This window comes from Manacus vitellinus, unplaced genomic scaffold (genome assembly GCF_001715985.3).
Source record: "Manacus vitellinus isolate BGI_N305 unplaced genomic scaffold, ASM171598v3 scaffold_19_pilon, whole genome shotgun sequence".
In the NCBI taxonomy this organism is placed as follows: Eukaryota; Metazoa; Chordata; class Aves; order Passeriformes; family Pipridae; genus Manacus; species Manacus vitellinus.
Window position 1 is genome coordinate 10,652,761 of NW_021939395.1, and position 22,474 is coordinate 10,675,234.

Below are 22,474 nucleotides of genomic sequence, written 5' to 3' on the forward strand. Positions count from 1 at the left end.
CACCAGCAGGTCTCGCTTCCCACAGCGTTTGCTGGGGTCTCTCAGCCTGAACTGCAGCCACCATGCAGAGGGAACCACCATGAACATCCCACAGGGAAAAAAGGCAACAGGTCTCAAAGGCTTTACAGGGAAGATGTAATGCCAGAAACATTGCTCCAGTCCTGTGCTTTCAGTGGAAAATGGGAGACTATTTTTTTCCTCAGGTAGAAGATAATGAGTAAATACAGAGTGGTGGGAACAAAAGTTTTAAATAGGATTTTCCACTAATGACTTGGTCTTTATCATTTCCATTTTTCCACTGCTGCAGGAACATTGTCCCCACAGCCTCTCCTGGGAAGCATCGCATGATGGTGCTTGCACAGCACCTGGCAGGGGAAGAGATCAGACCCCAGCTGAGCTCCCAGCACATTTCTCTTTATAAATACAAACTTTATTTGTAACTATAAATATCCCTAATATACAATTTTGTTTAAAATATAAAAATCTTGAAAGACTTTCACCAGACAGTATTTTGCTCATAGATTTTCCCTCCAGCAATTTGGACGCTTTCACAGTGGTTAATCTTTCTCTTTTCCTTACAATAGAAAGTTTTCCTCAGCCCCCAGGAGATCCATCTACACAGACTGGCAAAAAGAAAGGAAAATTCTTCATGTGTGAAAAAAGCAGAGCTCTATAGAAGCATTTTTAAATTCTCTCAATCAAGAAGAATTTAAGTATTAAGCTACAAATGTTAGAGAACTAATTTCACACACTTTTCTTTCCTCCAAATTAAGCTCTGTTATTCTTTAAAACAGAAAAAAACAGCATTTTGCATTGTAAATTACTTCCACTGCTGTGCCTTGAAACCTCAACAAGCTACACTGAAATTCACACACACAAAAATCTACACTTTGCCGTGAGCCTGACTATACCCTCCTCCTTTTAAGCCCAAGTTACACTCCCAGTGATTCTGTGAGACTTTTTGAACAACATTCGGAGTGCAAAAATCCAGCAGCTTGTTCCTGGCAGAAGGGCAACATGGGAAGTGATGTGCGTGCACCGACTTCCCGAATTAATTGGGGTCCGGTGGCACATGGAGCTGTGCAGCACGCGGGGAGAGCGCTGTGTGTGACCAATTAGCATTTCCCCCTGTTCCCCAGGCTCGGGGAGGTGTGACCACGCTTCCCTATGGGCACTGGAGGCAGGGAGCACGCTGGGAAGCATCCACGTGGCCCTCTGAATGGATGGCTGCCTTAATTAAACACACTGCTGAGCGGCGGCAAGGATTTAGGGGGTATTTTGACAGGAAAAGGAGATAGGAACCCAGAACGCTGTGCTATTTCAGATGTACTTGCACTGCAACCTACGTAAAATGTATCCCTGGTGGCACTGGTTGCTTTTAAACATCATACATGAAGAAACTCTACATGGAAGAGCTACACTCAAGGAAAACTGGTTTAAGCTCAGGTACAATCCCATCCTGAGCTACCCAGAAGAGAGCAGGCAGCAGTATCCTCTTCTGCAATGAATTTCCCAGGATCTACTGTCCTTTTACAGAGCAAGGTGCTCCAGGCAGGCCAGAACTGAAGACTGGGAGCATTTAAAGAGAGGAAATACTTTCATGCTGGCACATGCTACCTCTTGAGTGAAATGGGTGTGGAATTTATTTTCTATGAAAGCCTTGCATATTGAGCTAAATGCCCACTTCTTTATGTAAGAATATCCTCAAATCACCCAATTAGCACAGCAGGTACCCCACATGCATCATTCTGGAATAATTTTCATTCATAAAGTATCTCCTTCAACCTTAAAGATGGTCCCTTGTTACAGACACCTTCAATGACAGCATTGTACATTGCCAGTGAAAAAATCAGTGTTGACACCTACATTTTAAGTTTAACAGAAAACGCAATTTACAACTTTCATACTTCCAGATGAAAGAAATCTAGTTATCTTTTATGAAAGCAATTATTTAAGCTATCAGAAATATAACAAAGCAGCAATATGTTTGACAACTTACATGCCCCAAAACAGATGAAAAAAAAGCAGATAATACCTTTTTTCCACCAGCCTACATTGAACAGGAGCGAAAGAAAAGGGAGGGGGAAATGCCCCCACTTTTTTGGGCATAAATTAAACTGACACATTCAATATCACCTACATTAGGAGTACAACACCTTAACTGACAAACAATTCAAGCTATGACAGAGCCCTTCCCACTTCCCCAGTGCCCAGGAAGGCGCGTTAATACGGGACTGCAACAAAATGCCGTGATGTTCCCTATCCAGTAGCTTAGCAACTGTTTTTATTTCTTAAGGTTTTTCTGAGAAAGAGGGGCAAGACAGGGATGAAGCAGCACAGAGGAAGCAAATGTCATGTTTGGTTTCTTTCTGAGCGGCTGATGAGAGGGAATAAGGACACGCGGTCACTACAGCCGGGAAGGATACGGTGTTCATGGAGGGTGGCAATCCCAACCCAGCAGCTTTGCCGCCTCCTCATCCTCGAAGGCAAGGAGAAATCTCACCATGACTAGAGCACAGCCAAAGTAGAGCAAATGCATTATTTATTACAGAAGATTGGGGTGGGGAGGAGGGGGGAAGATGCTCAGAGACTTCTTCCTCCCTGTAGTTCTCCCAATTCTTTGGCCACATCAAAATTCTTCCTGCTTAATCTCTGCTGCCTGCTTGAGAGGGAAAGAAAAGCCTGACTAACAAAAGCCACAGCGTGCCCAGGCCCAGCAAGGCTCTGCCTCCTCGGTGCAGAGGGACAACAGCAGGCTTGCCTCCAGCACGGCAGCCCACAACTGCTCCATCTCACTTCCAAAGATATACATATTATTACCAGAATACTTCACCTGAACAGCCTTAATAAAATACGAGGGGATATTAACTAAGCTGTAAAAATCTATAAAAATTCTGCTTTACAAGAGATATTTACCTATGAATCAGCAGTTGGGTTAATTCATTATTCAGTAGGCTTGTTATTTACAGTGTATTACAGCTTTGTAAATTATTTATATGTGCTTGTCTCTGTCTGTGCATGATTTTCCCTTAAGAGACAAGGAATGTTTATTATCTCCCACACAGGGAGGTTGTTTCAGTCAGAGGTAGGATATTAAAGCATCTGATGCTTCGCTTTGGCTTTCTTCTTATGTGCATCCTGTTGCGCTGTTGTGCATGGATGCAAACACACCGAGCATGAGGATCCCAGGCAAGTCCACCCCAGCATCTGGGAGCCCTCAACTCAAAAACACAGCCTTTTTGCACCATATAGGCGAGGATCCATTCAGACAGCAGCTACCCTGGGGCCACTGCCAGCCGCAGCTCCAGGAGGAAGAGAGTTTAAATTTTACTTTGTGTCAAAGTGCAAATACCTACTGTCAAACCAGACTCCTAGCAGGGAACTTTTTAGCTGCTAATGGTAGGTTATGTTTAAAAACCTGTTGCCTAATTGCCAAGCATATGAACTTCATTTAGTAGATGCCAAGAAAATCCTTGGAGGGACCTGGTCTCTATTCCTCCAGACGGAAAGCTGGACCACAGCTGTGGAGAAGATTATGTATTAGGAAAAAATTCTTTACTCAGAGGGTGGTGAGGCACTGGAAGAGGTTGCCCAGAGAAGTTATGGATGCCCCATGCCTGGAAGTGTTTAAGGCCAGGTTGGATGGGGCTTGGAGCACCTGGTCTAGTGGAAGGTGTCTTTGCCCAGGGCAGGGGGATAGAACAAGATGATCTTTGAGATTTCTTCCAACCCAGACAACTCTATGAATCTGTGAAAAGCCACCAAACACACGAGTTCCACAGTATCACTGCCTAGGGCCAGCTGTTTTGGGCACCCAGCATGAACCATGGAAACATTAAAAGCTCTCTTAGACCCAAACAATGTCAACAAGAGCTCAGTGAATTCTTACATGCATCCCAAAAATCCATCAGCCACCCAGCTCCCACAGGTACCAACCACAGAAGGGTACTTTCCAGTCCTCACACAAGTGAAACAAAGGACTTGGCACACATCCCTTGAGAAGTGACTCCAGTGACCACTGATCTCAACATTCCTCAGTAAACCAGCAGAAAAAAATGATTACATGTGGGTTTTTTTAAGGCACCTAGCAAACTTAAGATTTTTCATCAATAAAATCTTAATGAAGCCCACATTAATGAAATTCCAACCCCCATGCAAATGCAGCTTGGTGCCCATCCAAGATAATCAGTTTGTAGTAAACATGAGCCATTGCATTTGCCATTCCCAACATAAAAATACGTGCAGATGGACATGTGCTAAGCCACATTTTAGCTCAGGGCATGCCTGCCTGTCCAGCAAGTGTAACAGCAAATGTAGAGCAGGAATGCTAACCACTGTAAACAGCACGTTTTAGTACTCCTGCCCACTGATAAATGGAATTACTTAAAAAATATCAATCTAACCTGGGAAGTTTGAAAGAGATTGATTCCAAACATCTCTCTTGCTGACTTGAGTAGTGATGAGAGACCTCAAAAAAGGGAGTGAATGAGAAAAAAAAGGGTGGAGGAGATTCAGTGCAAATAAAGGTACCACAAAGGTACTGTCAAGGTAGAAAGCATCAAGGGAGCAGCAGCCAAAAGGACTGACGGGACAGAGCACAGATGCAAAGGGCCAGACTGGTGCAACGACCCCATGGGGCATCTCTAATGTTGGAGGCAATCAAAGATCAAATTTGCTAAACCAGATTGCAGGCAGACCAGGACTTGACAGCTCTGGAAAGCCAGAGGAGCCCTTTCCCCTTTGAGACCACGTGCCATGGCAGGTTTGCAAGGTCTCACACCAGCACTGCCTGCAAAGCGCAGACACGAAGTGTGTTTAACTTGATTAAATATTAAGAACGTTCCTGTGTAAAGTCAGCATTAAATCACTAATCACATTATCAATTTTTTAAATACTATTGGCAATGTCAGACCCAATTTATTTCAAGCCACTCCAACAAAGAACTACAGTATTTTTATCCCCACTAAAATTACAAAATTTCTGACCTCAAAGAAGTCTGTCACAGCTATTGTTTCTTTTTCACAATCTACCAATCATGAAAATTTAATGAAACTGCTTATAGATAGGATGAAATAATAACTTTCTCCCTTTTGAATGAAGTTAATGCACTTCCCTCCCATATCAGAAACCACAGTGGCCCAGAGATGGCCAATTCTTCACTCTCACAGTCAGAGTTCCTATCTTTAGGTCTTAAACAATATTGGTTTGTTGTCATCTTTTCCTTAGTAAACACCCAAAATACAGTTTATTTATTCTTACATATTTTGATGATTGCATGCTTTCTCCATTCATAACTGACTTTCCAAGATAACAAAGATTCTTAATAACAGAAACTTGGTTTTCCCTCAGCTGTCTGAAAAGTGAATTTATTAGAAAGACTTCCAGTGGTTCAAAGCCTGTACTTATATCTGGGCAACAGATTTCTCAGTGGGTCTATCACATGAAGGTAATATCACTGCAAGACCAAGACCAGAATTTGAAGCAACAATTTGCATCATGAATCTGCACTGCTATTTTTTTTTAAACAAGAAATAGCATTAAATAACATCACAAATACATTTTGTAATATTCTCTCACTATCAGCTGAAGATTCAAAATATTTCTATTATTTTTCACCAGAAATATGATTTTAAAGAGAAAACTTTTTAAAGTCAGGCTTGGTGACAAAGTTTTACAGCATCCAACCCACCAAACTGGACTAAAGAAAGTGACTTCTGCATGCAGGAGCTCAGCAGATCCACCCTGTAAGAAGTTTTATCCTCTCAGATTCAAGAAACTAACTGGATTTAGAAAAAATGGGGAACTTGCTCGGGTTTTCTTTTATGAAAAACAAGTGAGATCTACTAATCCTCAGATTTTTAGAAGCATGGTACAGACAGGCCATCAGACCAAATTTTTCACATTCTAAACTTCCTCATTAGAAGCGCAGTCCTAATGCAAAGGACAGTGTTTCTTGTGTGCATCTGATACGCTTCAGATAATTATATTTCATTAGAGCTTTGCAAATGCTATTTTTGTGCACCATAATTGAATTCTAGTTTCTTTCCAAAGAGAGTCTGAGACAAAATCACACACAAAACAACAGTAATTAGCATATCGAGAATGCTACAAATCCTAACAAACACATATAAATCTATAAAACTTATTAAATATGTATGCACGGACACTGGATATTTTTTCGAGGGTAAGAAAGACAGAACACCAAATCTGATGCAATGCAGCCCCTCTTCCTCAGTATATTTTATGGCTACCAGCCCATGAGAATCACTTTAATAAATATAAATGCAAAACCCAAGATTCAAGTCAATTATTTAAATGACGGCTGTTCTTGCTGTTCCAAATCATTACTAAATCCCGTGGTTTAAATCCATCAAGGCCAACACATTGAAGATGTCTTACACAAGCCTGTCCATCACTTAGTCCTTCATTTCTGTGCTTTACTCACCTTACTGTTTTTAAGCAAAAGGGGTGAAAATCCTGACTCTGGAGGAATCCATGGGATTTCCACAACCTTTTTATATGTCCATTGCTCAAGGACTGTCTGAGAAGCTGGTGACCCAGCCTCAAGCCATGCACAGCTCCCAGCCAGCCCCTGGCAGCAAATCCCTCAGCCCTGGCATTGGGGAGGATAATTCAGTCTCTGTGGCAAGGAGATAGCTTTAGCTAAAGATGTCACGGCCAGCCAGAGCCAGATCAAAACTGCAAACACAGTGATGAGGGCAAGGGGAAGGTGTCCACAGCTCCCCATGGATGCGCTTGCGAGGATTCCCACAAACACAGAACGAACCGCAGACCTCACACCTACCAAGGCAGGAGCACCACAAGCACCCAAAAATCAAGCAGCCCTCCTGACATCGCTGTGTGCCTGCTCACAATCCCTAAACTCAAAAGCCCAGAGCCAGGCATGACAGCAGAAGACCTTTTGTGCAACTGTTTTTCTGCTTGTTAACAACATTCCTGAACCAAAACCTGAGGGAATCAAACTGTGCTTTCCTCTCTGACTTCTCTCCCCACGCCTACCCCCACAATGAGTAACACCTTCCTCCTTGCAGCTCACTTCCTGGGACCTGTTTCAGCATTTAAACTCTGGGTGGGCTCTGGTTTCTCACTGATAACAGGAATCATTCGACTGTCCTCAGGGAAAACCTGGTTTCCCAGCTGTGTGTATCGACCGGGTATCTGCAGTGCAGAAGACTCTGTAAGCAAACAGGAGAACGATGCCAGCTCTTCCCCCTGCAATCTGGCCCCTATTAATTTAAAATTATTTGAAAACTCCAATGAAATATTGAATTAAAATGTAATTGCAGGGGTTGGGAAAGGTTGTGGCACTAAAGCTCTTATGAAGCTGCTTCATCTACATGACATTTTGGCAGCATTTACTGCCAGCTACGCAATTTAAGCATGGAAGCTAATAGCCAAAGGGAGAAAAATCCCAAAGCTGCATGTTTTGGAGCATCACCCACATTGTGAGATAAGCATGTAGAGCCAAGACACCTCAAGATACCAGTCCTCAGCCTCCCCTGCAGCATAGGAGAGTTCACATAAATGAAGAGGGGCATTCCAGCAATAGCAAAAAAAAGTGTAAAATCAGAAAAACAGCTCTAGGTTGGTTTCCACATGCCATCTAACTCAAAACATGCAATGTTCTTGCTTCACCTGTGTGGGCACATTTTGGCAAGCATTTCTCTCAGAGGTACGGTGTGCCCTAGCTGCACTCTCTCTTCCAGCTCAGTTATTTTTACTCTGTGTTGTCTCCCCAGCCTGGTTCACCACAGAGCTGTGATGAGGAAAGCAGCGGAACAGAGGCAGCTTCAGCTGATGGAGAGAAATGCTCTTTAAACCATGGTCTGAAACAGCGTGGGCAGACACTGAGTTAGATCCATGTTCTCCTGCTCCTGTTTCATATTCATCATCATCCAGCAGCAGCCACCAACGCACTCGCCCGCTCCTCTGGAGCCACGCACGGCTGCCCTGCTCCCTCCCTGGCATGTGGCGTTCTCCCCTCCTGGGCTGTGCCTGAACCCTCTCCATGCCCACGAGGGAGCACAGCTGCAGGAATAACCCCACACCATGGTCATGCAACCCTTTTTGTACAGCACATGGCAACCGTGCCTTTCTGGTGGGTCCGTGGTGTTAAAGGTGAGTATTCTGCTGCTTCTAGGTCACATTCTGCACGTTCTGCAGCAAGAGTTAGCAACAGGAGAGCAAACATAGCAAGTATCACGTACAGCCCCATTTTGGGACCGTAGAGCATCTCTGACCTCCCCAGCATCCACATGGCTGTTTCCCACCGGCACAGACAACATCTCACGCAGAAGCCCGAGAGCTTTCGCACGCCCACCACTGGCTGCATGTATAAATAGAGTCTAGTCTGCTCCACAGACACTGTGTCCTGCAGCTCAAAGTAACTCAATATCCTCCCACCACGCCACCAGCCTCTCCCTCAGACATCCATATAAAGAAGCCTTTGCAGGCATCTTAAAAAAAAAAAAAAATCCCACGACTCTAGCAGAGCAGAAGCAAGTTGTAAGTCAGCAGATCCCACATGAGCCTCACGTTTCAACCAGGATGTTCTGCCCACAGCTCCCTCCTGCCATCTCCGCTGCTAAACTGGGACATGGGGAACCAGCCAGACACCTGTGGCACTTAGCCATGTCCCTAAATAAATCCTCCTCACCAATCAGTATCTCACGGGAAGGCAGTGGGGTACCACCAAGACACAGATGATCACGTCAAGCAGAGGGGTTGAGGAAGCACGGCCACAGGCTTGCTCTGTCCTCAAACCCATTGCCATGCACCCACCAAGAGCTGGCCCAAAGACAGGCACTGAGCTCCACTGACCTGGGTTCCCTGGTTGTGGGGTCAAGCCCCCACAAGCTATTACTCTACCACGTTCAAGAGGGGTTGGCCACAACTTGTCATTCATGCATGTTTGCCAGAAACACTGTGGCTGTTGTTTGATTCAGCCACGAGGAACACAAAGTCATCTGCCACAGACATGGCAAACATACCACTTGTTCATCTAGATATACTAAATCCCACCCCCCTTCAGGGAAAAAGCAGATCCAGAATACAAACTAAGCAAAGTCTACCAAGCCCCTAAACAACAAGGGCTCCCCTCTCAGCCCCTAGCTCTCCAGCACCCCAGAAGGATGTGGGAGTCTTCACAGAGATGGATCTTTATTTATCGACACAGATTAGCATACAGGACTCCACTGTACAATATGTCCCCGTGAGACAGAGTCCGAGGCGACACCAGCCACAGACAGTTATTGATTACGAGTCAAAATGAAGAACGGTCTGTTTTGAACTAAACAATTTTATTACAGTCTTCGCTACCAAGACTCAGTGGCTCTGAAGACTGGCTTCAGCAAGCAAATCTCCAGGCAATCTGTCAAAGGCAATGCCAGCATATTATTCTACAGGGTTATTCAAGTGACCTTAAAGCAACTGTATAGACCTCTGATATTTGTGCAGGTCAAAGACTGTCTTCGTACATTCTGAAGACATACAGCAGATATACGGCATTGTGTCAAAAGAGGAACTTTTTTCTTTTTCTTACTAAAGTCTTTTAGATCATTAAGTCACCAAGAACATGGGAAGCTTCAAGTGGAGAAGTACCAAGACACCACAAACCTCACTTAAACGTTCATGCTTTCTATACCCACAAATAAATTACCCAACTTCACAGGAAATACCTTCCAGAGCCCAATATCTTCTCAGTTTCCAAAGCTGGTTATTTCTCTTGGTTGGGCACTAATACCAGTTTCATTAGATGAGTATCCTGTAATGAGTTACACTGAATCCCCAACATGACATGAAAAACAAATCTAGTGAAACAACTCCCACCACTTTTAAAAACATGCTCTTATGTAGCAATAGCATGACAACAGCTCAGTTTCAGCTCTTCATTCTCAAGTCTAGGGCATATATTTAATGTCTGTATTAGCTGCTTGGGTCAGTCCACATCCACCCATACTAACAGATTTCCACACAGTACAAAGGTCAGCGGTTTTCTGCTGACCTGTCAGCCTCTCTAGCAGCAGTTATACCAGAAAGGCAATAAAGCCACGAGCGTGCTCACCAAGAGCTCTTCCCACCTGTCAACAGATGCTTACAGGAACATGATGAATATCAAATAACCAGCTTGCACACCAACGTTCAGCTAAGCAGCAGCTTCTTGCCTTTCTAATAAAATAGTCAAGAAAAAGAAAAACAGTTTATTCCTTTCTGGATCTGATGGCAAACAGCAGCAAGTACTCCAAATATGCAGTTTTCTACATAACATACCCACTCTGTTGCCATAATACTTTAGTAGAAAAGTAATCACATTAATTGAAAGTCTTGCAGCTGAGGCCTAATCCCAAGCCATTGTCCCACGCAGGTGAGGGAACACATGTGCCTGCAAAGACTGGGATCTGTCCCACAGCCGAGATCAGAGCAAGCACATCCTCACTTGTGGGATAAATAACATCCCACTGGCATTTTCCGCAGCAGAGAGGCAGGTGAGGAGCCTTCATCCTCCCAAGGAACCAACAAAGAGGGTGCAAGCATAACTTATTCCCAAAGGAGAAATTTGTGCAACTAGCCTATCCTGCAAAAGCACACACATCTACCTCTTTCTGTCTATGATTATCAGGTATTTGGTATTTCGAGGAAAGTAGGACTGCAATTAGAGCTCAGAAAGGCTGTTGGATGAACTCTGTAGAAAGGACCTACAGGGATGCATGGCTTTCTCACTTAACCAGCACATTTGCTTTTCAAGTTCTTCACTTGTGAACTTTACCCAAACTAATTTGATAATTCAATTTTTCTTTGTCTGTTTCTCCCTAACACTGATTTTTGCTTTTTCACTCATGACTGAGCATGTTAAAAGAAAAAAAAAAAAGAGATAAAATAACGATCCATCAGCCATAAGAAATGCACTGTTGTTTTGTTTCTGCAGTTCCCAACTGGTACATTCTTCTTCTTCAAGTATCCACCATATTCAGGAAAGCAGATGGCATCATTCAAACAAAATTAAAATAGATAAGAGCATGCTAACTTTTTATGCCTTATGACGATCATCTTTATGATTTTGATTTGAAAGTGCTAAAGCTATACCAGATCCAAGGTAGTATAAAGTGCGTCATGGGAAAAGGATTAACAAATATCCTTCCACTTCTACAGCAAATGCAGATTCCACTAAGGTTTTGCAAACCTATAGTTTTAATATTAATGTGACTGAAGTTGGCCACAGTTTGGGGAAAGAGAATCAAGAGCACATGCATTTATGTATGATTATGTGCACACAGCAGGGAAAAGTGTGCAACACAAACCTACACCAGTCTGCATCACAAAATCCGAGAGCCAAGATGCCTTGCAAAAAGTCACAGGCGCCTGGGGGTGAGGGAGTATTGAAAGCACATTTAAAAAAAATATTTAGCTAGAACTGTTTACCAACACAGCAGTCAGCATTGTGGGCAGTGAATAGATGGGCAGACTGCAGCACTCTCACCTTTTCAATATTCTGAAAAGAGAAGAGATGCAAGGGTGGGGAGGGCAGGAGAAGATCGAGAGAAACCTCTCCAGTTCAGACAAGAAATTCAACCCTTCCCAAACTCTCCTTATCTGTAACACCAGTGTCACCAGAGGTGTATTTTCACGCCTGTGTGCACTTGGTCCCCAGACTGCAGACATCCACCCCTCTCCAGGAGCCACCACAAGGGATGCTTAAGGCCCTGCAATCCTGCTTGCAGCCCATCCACATCTCATCCAACAAGGGACTGCAGCCTGTGGAGAAGGCTCTCTATGTGTTTGTTTTTCCAGTAACAGGGAAGTAGAGAACGGAAAAGACCCAAAGTCATTGCAAAGGCACATCTGAGAACGCAGCTTTGCGCAGAGATGTTGTGATACGTGGAAAGCAGCCGAACTCATTTTTGAAAGCATTTTTCCTCCTTCTAAAGGCTCTGCTGCCATCCTGGCAAAGTGTACCCTTGTCAGTCAGTGGCTAACCTTGTCAAGGGGAAGAAAAGGCTGGGATGTGACAGGTTTGACAACCTGTCGGATGCCTGGTGCTCTGCTCTCCTCCTGATCTGATCACTATCAAACATTAAACCACTGTTTCTCCACACAGGAGTGCAACTTGATGCTTGCAAGCCTCAGCCAAGAAAGATAGCGAGGCTGGTGAGCTGCCAAGATCCTTGCTTTGTCCCTTCCTTGCATGTTCTAGACTTCCCTTTTATGATCTGATTGTTTAATGTGTCACACCGGGAGCAGTCCCACAGGAGTCCCAAAACAGGACACTGATCTTGCCATTGGCTTTCAGGAAAATGAGAACTAGAGCTGGACGATGGAGCTAAAACATCTGAAAGGAGAGGTCTGGGTGACAACTGCCTGGTTGCCAGTCTGCACAACCTAACTTGCAAATCAAATCCCAAATTTGGAGAAACCCCAGATGGACCAAAATCTCCCCCATATCCTCAGAAAAGCAAAAAAAAGCTCCCATGCCACATGTACTGAAAACCCAGTACACTGCACATCACTCAGCTTTTAGACACCCACTGAATGAGATCATCTAAATATAAGGACTCTCTTTCTCTGTGTTCAGGAGGGGAAAAAATGTTTTAATTCATCTCTTCCCTCCACACACAAAACCTCTGCTTTTCCGGAGCAGCTTTCAGGATTCAAAGGAGCCAAAGCAGCAGCCCTGACTGTAAAACCCTGCTCTTTATGCTCTTTAATTCCACTGACACTGCAAGACTCGAAGGCTGAATAGTCAGGAGGAAAAAGCATCCTGCAATCAGGAGCTTAGCTACATCTAAGTGAAGTTGGAGCTGTAGTGTATATTTGAAGAGGCCATTTAGCCAACAGATGCCAAGGACAGACTACAAGTAGCACTTACATTGTTCTTTCATGGCGTTCATATTTAACTTACGGCAAGATGGTCTGCTATCTTTCCAGTTCCCAGTGGGCTTAAGTCAGAACTTGCATCTGGTTAATTTGTTTCATGAAGACCTTCTCACCAACAAAAGCAAGATGCCTGCTGCAAAGCCCAGCTGCTTCAGCTCAGCACAGCTGTCTAACAGGCAAGTTGATTTCAGCAAAAGGCAACCTGGGGGCTTCCACAAGTCTCAGGAGGCTTGTTAACTCTTCACAACCTTCTCTGTTAAAATGCAAAGCAGGCAAGGGAACAACGCACCATGCAAGGAGAAGGCACCACTGCAGTTCCACAGTACTCTGAAAGTGTGGTCTTGCCCAACCCATCCTAACAGATCTGAAATGGGGCAGCAGGTCCATCATTTGCTGTCTGTTCAGTACTACTGCTGCCTCCAAAACACTTACTGGATGGGCACATGGCTGCAGCATCCATGGGGCAGGAGTGAATGGTTGTTCCTGCTCTCAGGTGATGGCAGGTAATGAGATGTGACGGGTTTGGAAGCACAGAGACCTGCTGAGTGGGAGCAGTGGTGCTGCTGTGTGACAGCACAGGACAGCAAGGCTGGCTCTGTAGGGAGCTGTCGTCCTTTAGATAAGACCAAACAATCTAAGTCAAAATACCAGACAAGCTTTATGGAATACATAAACCCTTTTCAGGTCTATGTAGCTTGTTTGCCTGAAGACTTGTCTTGTCTGTTAGACTACTTTTTCCCCCATTTTTCCCCAAACTGAACTAACTGCTGTTTCAATACTTCAGATTCTGAAGCCCAGGACATTGCTGACACACAGGTTGGGTGAAGTTGCCCCTTCCTCCTCTGCTCCCCAGGCTCCTCCCCTCTGTTCCCCACCACAAACAGGTACACAGAGATCCCAACACCCCACACTCATCCAACCAAAATGTTTTGCTGTTTTGAATAGAGCCAAAACCAAGTTCGTGCAAAGTTTAAAATACAGATAAGAATTTGGAGAAGAAATACAACAGTGAGAATACTTTTTTCTTTAATAAATAAAGTTTCACATCTCACATCACTTACGGATTTCCAGGGCTGCTCCCTTGCTGCAGACAGCTCACTGCTCACTTAGCTTTAAGGATCCTCCCTCTCTCTTTACACGCCAAGAAAAGGTTTCTTTTTTAAACAAATAAAAACTAAGGCTTTTTAAGACTGATTTCCCTTTTCAAGGCAGAAAGAAAATAGATTCCTTTTAGCATGCTTCATGCTTGAAAAGGTTACAGTGGCCTTTCAAAATACCACACGCTGTGCATTCTGTACAGCATTAATGACTTGGAGGATGCTCTGATACTTTCTAGTACATCTTAACCTTTTAAAATTGGGCCTTCATTGTCTTACCTTAATAAGCAGTTTGTTCACCTTATGTCACTTATGTCTTGCAAAGGCCACCCCAGCTGAAAATACACATTAGATGTAAAACCACTTGTCTTACGTGTGTAGTTTAGTGCACGCAGCAGCAACGCAACGGCATCAAACAGAATATGCTTATTCTCTCCTCCCACTATTTGTCTCCACTCTGACTAAAGTTTCCCAACAATCCCAGATGAGCAGTTCCCTGGCTCTTCATCGTACTCCTTCAAAGCACAGGGCAAGAGGGCACCAACAAAGGTGTAAGATTTTATTCTCTGCACAGAAGTTGACCGGCCAGTGCAATCACAATGGCTCTCTGGGAATAGGGAGGGCAGGAATCGATAAGAAATCAACAGTGATTAATGCTGTTTGACAATCTTTTACATTAATCATGTTTCCATGCTCTTGAGAATGAGAAGTGAAAAATCTATAGTCATAAAAGAGTAATTGGGAACACTCTTCCAACCCACACTGAGACGCGGGAGAGAAAATCTTAAAAAAAACCCTGTTTAATTATTAAATGTCTAATTTTAAGTGATACACACAATAGCACTTTATTATTCAAAGAAAACCTGGAAAGCAAAGAGAGTGCCCAGGCATCCTCCCTGCCTGTTACAAGTCCTGCCAGTTTAGACAACGCTGTCTTTGTCCAATCCCTCAACTCCACCCTTAACAACCTGAAGAAAAAAAAAATCATTAAAATACACACCTAGAAGAAGCTAAAGTACAGCCACAACAAGAAGTCAATCACTCTTGCTGGAGCACAAGTTAAGAGATGACATAGAAAGCAATGATGTCTTCATTAGCTTTTACAGTAAACATTCCCTTGGAAAGCAGTCTTTATGATCCACCAAGGGCAATAAAGATGTCTTTGCAAATTCATGAGACAAATACTTTAGAGGCATAGTTTCCTCCAGAGCTAGTGGGAAATGGAAGATAATATCATTCTCTAAAAATCATATACAGAGGAAAAAAACTTATTCATCATTATCATGGCAAGTTCACACGTGTAACAAAATTAGCGTCAAGCACAAAAAGGGTTTTAAGCACATCGACAAAGACTGAGCAGAGTTTCTGCCCAGGGAGGGTGCACTGAGGTACTTGGAGAAGAAGGTCTGGTTGGCTCAGCAAGCATAAGCTGGATACCCACGGATCCAGCTGTACTCTTAAGTTTTACCTGTAACCATGAGGACCATTCTCTGCAACAGCTTTTCACCATTAAACAGCATATGATATAACAAAGGAGAAGAAAAACAGAAAGAAAACAACAGCATCTGATACACAACAGAGCTGGTCTAAGATTCTCATTGCACTAATCAGATATGATGCTGACCAACCACATTATACAGAAAAGCCATTTTTGAGCAAGGACTGAGTTACCAGAAGGTAAAGAAATTAAATTTCCAAGTCTCAACTGGCAGTCTTAAAATTGAATTTTATCCAAGGCAAGAGACCTCTGCTAGCATGGAAATACGAAATGCCTCAAGTAGGATACCTCTGTTATCCAAAGCAGCTGTGCTTTTCATAACAGCACTGGAAGCAACTGGAAACCAGCAGCACAGGTACAACTGGGGACAGACAAGCAAAACAGAACTCAAATTCCACCTTACTTTTTCTAGCTGCAACTACTCTTCTTATTGATGTTTCCACATCATTTTGGGGCACCTGAATCACCTGGGACTAAGCCCCAGAGACAGGCAGGCCTGGCAGCAGTGATGCCCACCACAAAGCCCTGTCACTCCCAGAGCCGGCTGCAGTGCTGGACTGCGCAGGGAGGGTTTGCTGAGCAGGGAAAAGGACTGGCTGAAGAATTTGTCACTGTTTCTGTGACAGCTTTACTGCCAAATTAAGTACACTGCACCCCCAAAAATGACATTTGTCATAAAATCAACTCGAAGTACAGACTTCATAGACAGAAATGGATTCACCTTAACAGCTCTCCCTTGCAAAGATCCAGGGACTCACACACTCTCCATATTAGACCCTTCCTATCACACTCCACATGCACTGGATGAACCAATCCAGTTTTACAAGATGTATTGCTTAATTAATGATTTTGATGTTGGCAATTAAGGTGTGTTTGAAAGAAGATAATGAATATTTTTTCACATGAAAGCACCACCTTTTTAGTCTAGCAAATCTCTGTGCAAACTATAATTGATAGTTTGGTTTAACGTGGAACATTCCTGCTGCAATTATGGGGTTTTATTGCTCTATGCTACTGCACTTTGCACAAAAAATATTTTCATTATTATACATTCCTTTGCTAGCAGATTGCTTAGGATGGGAACAGAAAAGAGCATCAGTGCTGGAAATCTTGGCTTGTCCCTTGTAATACAGCAGTGGAAGAGCTCTCACATGAGATGGTTGTGCCTGTCCTGACTCTATCCCACAGGCAAAGCAACAAGATTTCAGCTCCAGGGTATGGACAGCTATTCCCTGGATGGGAAATGCCAACTCAAACAGGTTTTTCAGTTCACTGCTAGATGTTTCTGCTTTAGCTCCAGGAATGAGCCTGCAAGGAAGCAGAGCAGCACCAGCTTCCTCTGTACCCCAGCACAGGTCCTTGGGCTACAACGCTCCTTGGCTGTCTCACAGGTCTCTGAAGGCACCACTAATTCTCTCTCTACAGTAGGTCTGCATGAGCTGCTGTTCATGGCAGGAGACATCTTCCCCTTCCCTTGCAAAAACACCATTTATCAGACCCAAACTACACATCACTTCACTACCTGGCTCTCCCAGAGCTGCAACATGGTGCCAACCAGAACTCCCATTTATCTTTGGTTCCTACCTGTAAATCAGGAAAGCTGCTGTGCAGGACAGGAGGGTCTTGCAGGAAACCAGCTCTCGATCCAGAAATCTACCTCGGGCCCTGACCCGAACTCCTAGGCCCACTTTCCAAGGGATGATCCTGTAATGATAGGCCATGTGTTCCCACAGAGTCACTGGATAGGGACACCTAATCTCCCAGCATCACCATGGCCACCTTGGCAGCACATCTTCTAAGACCACTAATGACCTTCTACCATGTCCTCTGCCAAGATCAAACCACTGCTACCTGGAAAAAAGCCTTGCCCATGTTCAATAAAAGTTATCCATTTACTCTCAGGAGAGATGGCATTTACATAAGTTGAAGAGGAGAAAATACAAGAAAATTCAGAGAGTTTCAGGGCTTAGATGTGGCACCAAACCCCATTCTTGAGCTGAAGTTCTTCCACCCCCGATTAGAAAGAAGATTTACTGATCAAGAGTTGCAGCCTTTGCCTAATCCAGAAAGCAAAACCACAGGCACTGGGATTTCTCAGCATGAGATTGACACCAAGTTATTTTAATACCAGAGATGGTTTCCCTTGGAAGCATAGCCCTGTACAGGCTCCACACTTTGCCATCCTGCCAGGAGCAGCAGGAAGGCTGGTGCAACCACACAGCTTTGGCAGGACCCTCCCAAGCCAGGCCAAGGAAGCAAAGCTCCCACTTAGCCAGACACTGACAGTGTCTGTCCTGTGTTAACTTGCCCACCTCAGCAGTACGAACATGAGGTGCAGAAAGCTGCTCAACAATTCCGCTAGACTTGCTCTAAAATAAGTCTCGGAGGAAACAGCAAACTTCACTTTACAAGCACTTAAATAAATTTAATGCTATCTATAGTTGCAGCTCTAACTATAGCTACAGCTGAGCAACCCTGCAGAGTTGCATTTTAAGACATTCCTTAACTAGAAACAATTTGCATCAAGCTGTGTAAGGTGGTGCTTCTTACCAAGAGCAGAGAGGTAATTTGCGCTTCCCCCCTCCTTGTGCTGTTTAATTTCCTAGGAGGTTCAAAGGCTCACCTGGCCATTAATATAACAATACCACTATGTTCACAGAACTGTCATACGCCATGATCATCAGAACAGCTGTGCCAGAAGTACAAGTTTCCACAGTTCTGTCCCCAACCCCTGCTCTGCACACCTATAAAAGGACTGGGACATAATCTCACAGTTTGTGACAGTGAATAAGCCTATCATGCACATGGCACAGCAACCTACACAATTTCTAGGACCTAAACCTCTGCAGCCTGCACTGATGGGAGACTATGTTATGGAGAGGTGAGGGGTTCATGTGCCCACTGCACATCTAAACTTCCTGGGAAGAATGATTTCCTTTCCATGTTACACTTGCTGCAGCAGCAGCCCAACTACAATTTTTCCACAGTGAATTGGGCCCTAATTACTGAACAGTTTGTGAACAACTGCCCTTAAAATGTTAACAGCTGAAATGATGATAACAATAATTCTGTTTGCAGTTATAATGGCCCCTCATTAGAGCCGCTTAATTAAATATTTTCCAAAACTATCCTGGAAAAAGAGTCTGCTCTCTCGACTGTAAAAGCAGAATCCAAAGCAGCCGCAAGGAAACAGTGGCTTTTTCCAGCTGAAGTATTTCCTACGGCCAACAACGAGGAGTGACCTCACACACGTCCCCAACACGGCAGACTTTGCCATCGTTAATCTGTTCATTCAATAGGAAAGATGCTGCAGGTCTTCCTGAGCATATTCCCCTGTGAGCACTGTGCCATAAATTAGAAATGCTTAAACCATTTACACTTATTTAGCCTTTATGCTTCTCTCCACCCTGCTCACCAAGTGCCTTTGGTAGGATGAAGGGATTATTTAGCATTCTCCCACAACCGAGTCAAAAGGAATAAATGTGCTTCCTTAACCCAAACACAGCAGGATAAAGGGGTTTTTCTTTAAAATAAATGTTTATGGCATAAGCAATGCTATGGCAGATGCTGTTCCACCACCCTAGCTCCCCATCAGCTGGCCCCAGCTTTCTAGAGTTTAACCACACACCCACAAATACCTCCCACCCCATGCAAATGAGACTAAACAGATATAATGTAACACATTACCATTTGTTAACTAATTAAGATTTAATGGTAAACCATGATTGGTGTATTCCAACACAAACAGCTGTTTACGAGCAGAGAGCTGGCCTGGAAAAGCAAACACACACTTGCGATATTGCCATGCATCGCTAAAACGTCCTGGGTCCCACTGATAGAAATCACAGTCCCAGAATGATTAAGGTTGGAAAAGACCACTGGAGGTCATCTAATCAGACAACTGCATCTTCAGTAGTTCACAGCTGTTGTTGCATGAATTCACCCTGTTCTTCCCTTTTGGGATAAACTCAACCCCAAATGAGTTATAGTACTTCTGGCATGCAAGGTAGGTGTCTTTTTTTCATCTTTGCAGTTAACAGAATCACAATGTCTCTCTGGGCAATCAGTGATACTCCTTGTTCTCCCAGGCACCCCTGCTTTCTTCAGGTCTTTGCAAAGCTGTTGGTAAAATCCATTTTTATGAATGAATGCTTTCAAAAGCCATAGATAACAGCAGGGTTAAAGCACCCATTGAATCCTCGGATAGGCACTTGGAGGCAATATGCAAAACGTACCATAATCCCTGAATGGGATTATACCTTGGCAGTCTGACTCACAACAAATTTCCACCTTGATTATGCTGCACAAAAAGATCCATCCTGCTCTATTAATCTCAGAAAAAAACCCAAATACTCTAGCTTAGACAGGTCAGAATTAATTTTTATTACTTCTACAAATACAACTTCAAAACATTTAGGTGGCCTTTCTGCCACCTACAAAATAATATGAAATAATCAACTGCAATTTTTCAAAAGCCATAGCTGTATTATCTTGAATTCAAACTTCAAGTTAAAAGCTATTTTAATACTCAAAACTGTCAAAGCCTCAACATAAACTTCCCTTAAAGCACACAAACAAAAGCACACAAACATCTGGTTGGAATTAAAGTGGAAGGACATTCAGCTGGGGCCAAGAGGTCAGAACCAGTACCTTCACTGTGATTTCATTTTGGCAAGATCTATGTTAAAATTCTTCATGAAAACAAGTAAAAACTTCCTGAAGTACAAAAAAGAAATACAGATTCAGGAGCCAGAAAACTAAAAGCTACGATGCTAAGAAAAGGGAAATCTCTAGAGAAGGAAGACTGGAGAGGAGAGAAAGCTGTTGGGACTGCAGTGGGAAAGGACTTTGCAGGTAGCCCAGCACCAAGAACAGAACCAACACCAAACACACTCAGAGGTGCTGTACAACAACACACTGCACAGCCCACCAAAAAAAAAGGCAAGGGGTTCCAGAAGCCAGCTATTAACACCTCCCCTGAATTTGGGGCACAAACACACATATGAGCACTAACCACATCTGAGCGTCACTGCTTTTCCTGCAAACTCTGTCAGGCAAACATCTGTCAGAACACCTCAGTTGTTTAATCACACAAAATGTTTCCTCTTCATTTTTGGCACCTTGTACTGACACAGTCTATGGCAAGATGTCTCCGTGTCACGCTCTATCAGCACAAAGCAAAAGAAAAGCTGCTTATAAATAAAGGAGGTACAGTTTGAGCCTGATATTAGATTTTCATGTGCTTGCTAGCAGCCAAACATACATTACAGCAGAATAATGGCAAATAAAGCGTGAGCATATGCACGGTGCAGGAAAAGCACCCCTGAGCAGTTCTGCACCACACTTTAATTTCCTCAGACATTATCTCTCTAACGAACTGGGAGTGTGATGAATGATCTCCTTCCTCCACTCGGCCATGTTCGGACTGTTTCAGCTGCTGTCTGTTGTTTACTGGTTCTGGCCACCTGAATGTCAATTTTTTTCAAAACAGCACTTATTCAATATTGATCTTAACACCAGGAAAAAAACACAAAACCAAAAAAACAAAACAAAAAGGCAAAAAATAAACAACCAACCAACTAAAACCAAAGGAAGGGAGAAATGCATCCCCCCAAATTACTACTGCAGCTTTTCACCTGCAACTCAAGATATTTATTTGATAGATCATATATACTGAAGATCCTGCCAAATACCGGTTGCATGACTGTTACAGGGCAAGCTAACAGGAAAGCAGAGAACAATTCCCCTGCTTCTACAACTCCTGTGCTGAATCCGAGACAGGAAACCACAGAATCTCAGTCTCAATAGCACTGCTAAAGGAAACAGCAGAAACACCCAACACCAGGTGGTTTCACTAACACACCATCAAGTTCTTCTTTTGAAAATAAGCAGAATTTAATCAGAGGTTGAAAGCAGGACATGGGGAGGAAGAACTGGTTACAGATTTGGTTTTCCAAGGAGCATCTCTCTGCTGAAGACTCCTTTTCCTAATGCCCTGCCCACGCCAGTTACAATCACCACTACCAGAAATCAGCTCCAAAGTAATTGCAAGGCAAATTGATCACAGTACCTTCTTCCTCATTTATTGAAGCTCTACTAAAATCCAGCAAACCAGTGGGAGGGAATAAGCAGAAAACCATCAACAGGTCAAATTACCCTCATTGTTTAACACTTGCCTTTCCCCTAGCTTTTTGTACAAGCACCCTGCATCCTCAGTGGCAAAGTATTAGGATTTTTGTTCTTTCTGGCAACACATTAGCTCTGCACATCTGTCACCAGGGAGCAGTGTTGACCCCATGTACCTGTGACTCCCAGCCCACCTCTGCCCACCCTCCTGCACCCACCAGCTCATTGCCCTTGCCCTACACACAGGTTTTTCTCTCCCAGGCTTGGATGCACTTGTCTCTCCAGCTGTTCCCTCATCTTCTCTTCATCTCTACATTCATCAAACATGCTTTTAACAAACCACTTGAGATCCTCACAGCCAGGCTGAATCTAAGGTTTCCTGATTCTTTCTGCATAAGATTTAAAGAACAGCCTTTCCATACCCAGTCAGACTCTGCAGCTCCCACCCAGGGACAGCTCATCACACAACTCAATTACAGCACATTTCTCAACCTCTGCAAAGGAATCTTGTCCTGCTGATATCCACTCAGAGAGCTGAGGAGAAAGGTCCTTCTCCTAGCCAGAAACTTCAACTGCATCTCTGTCCATATATTCCTCCATTCCTGCTTCTCTACCAAACCAGCTGTTTGGCTCTAGGTGCAGGGACCTTCCCATTTTTCCTGACTGCCACATCCCAATTCTGCTGGGAAGAGCTGAATACCATCTGCAAGCCACCTACACCATTTGTAATCCAAAGCAAAACAACAGCCTCTGACCTTTCTTCCATACCAAGACCTTCCATAAAGTTAAAGGAAAGCATCCGGAAAGCAGCTCCACTCCTTCTACAAAAACCCTTTCAAGAAAAAAGTGTCTGCAAGAGCAT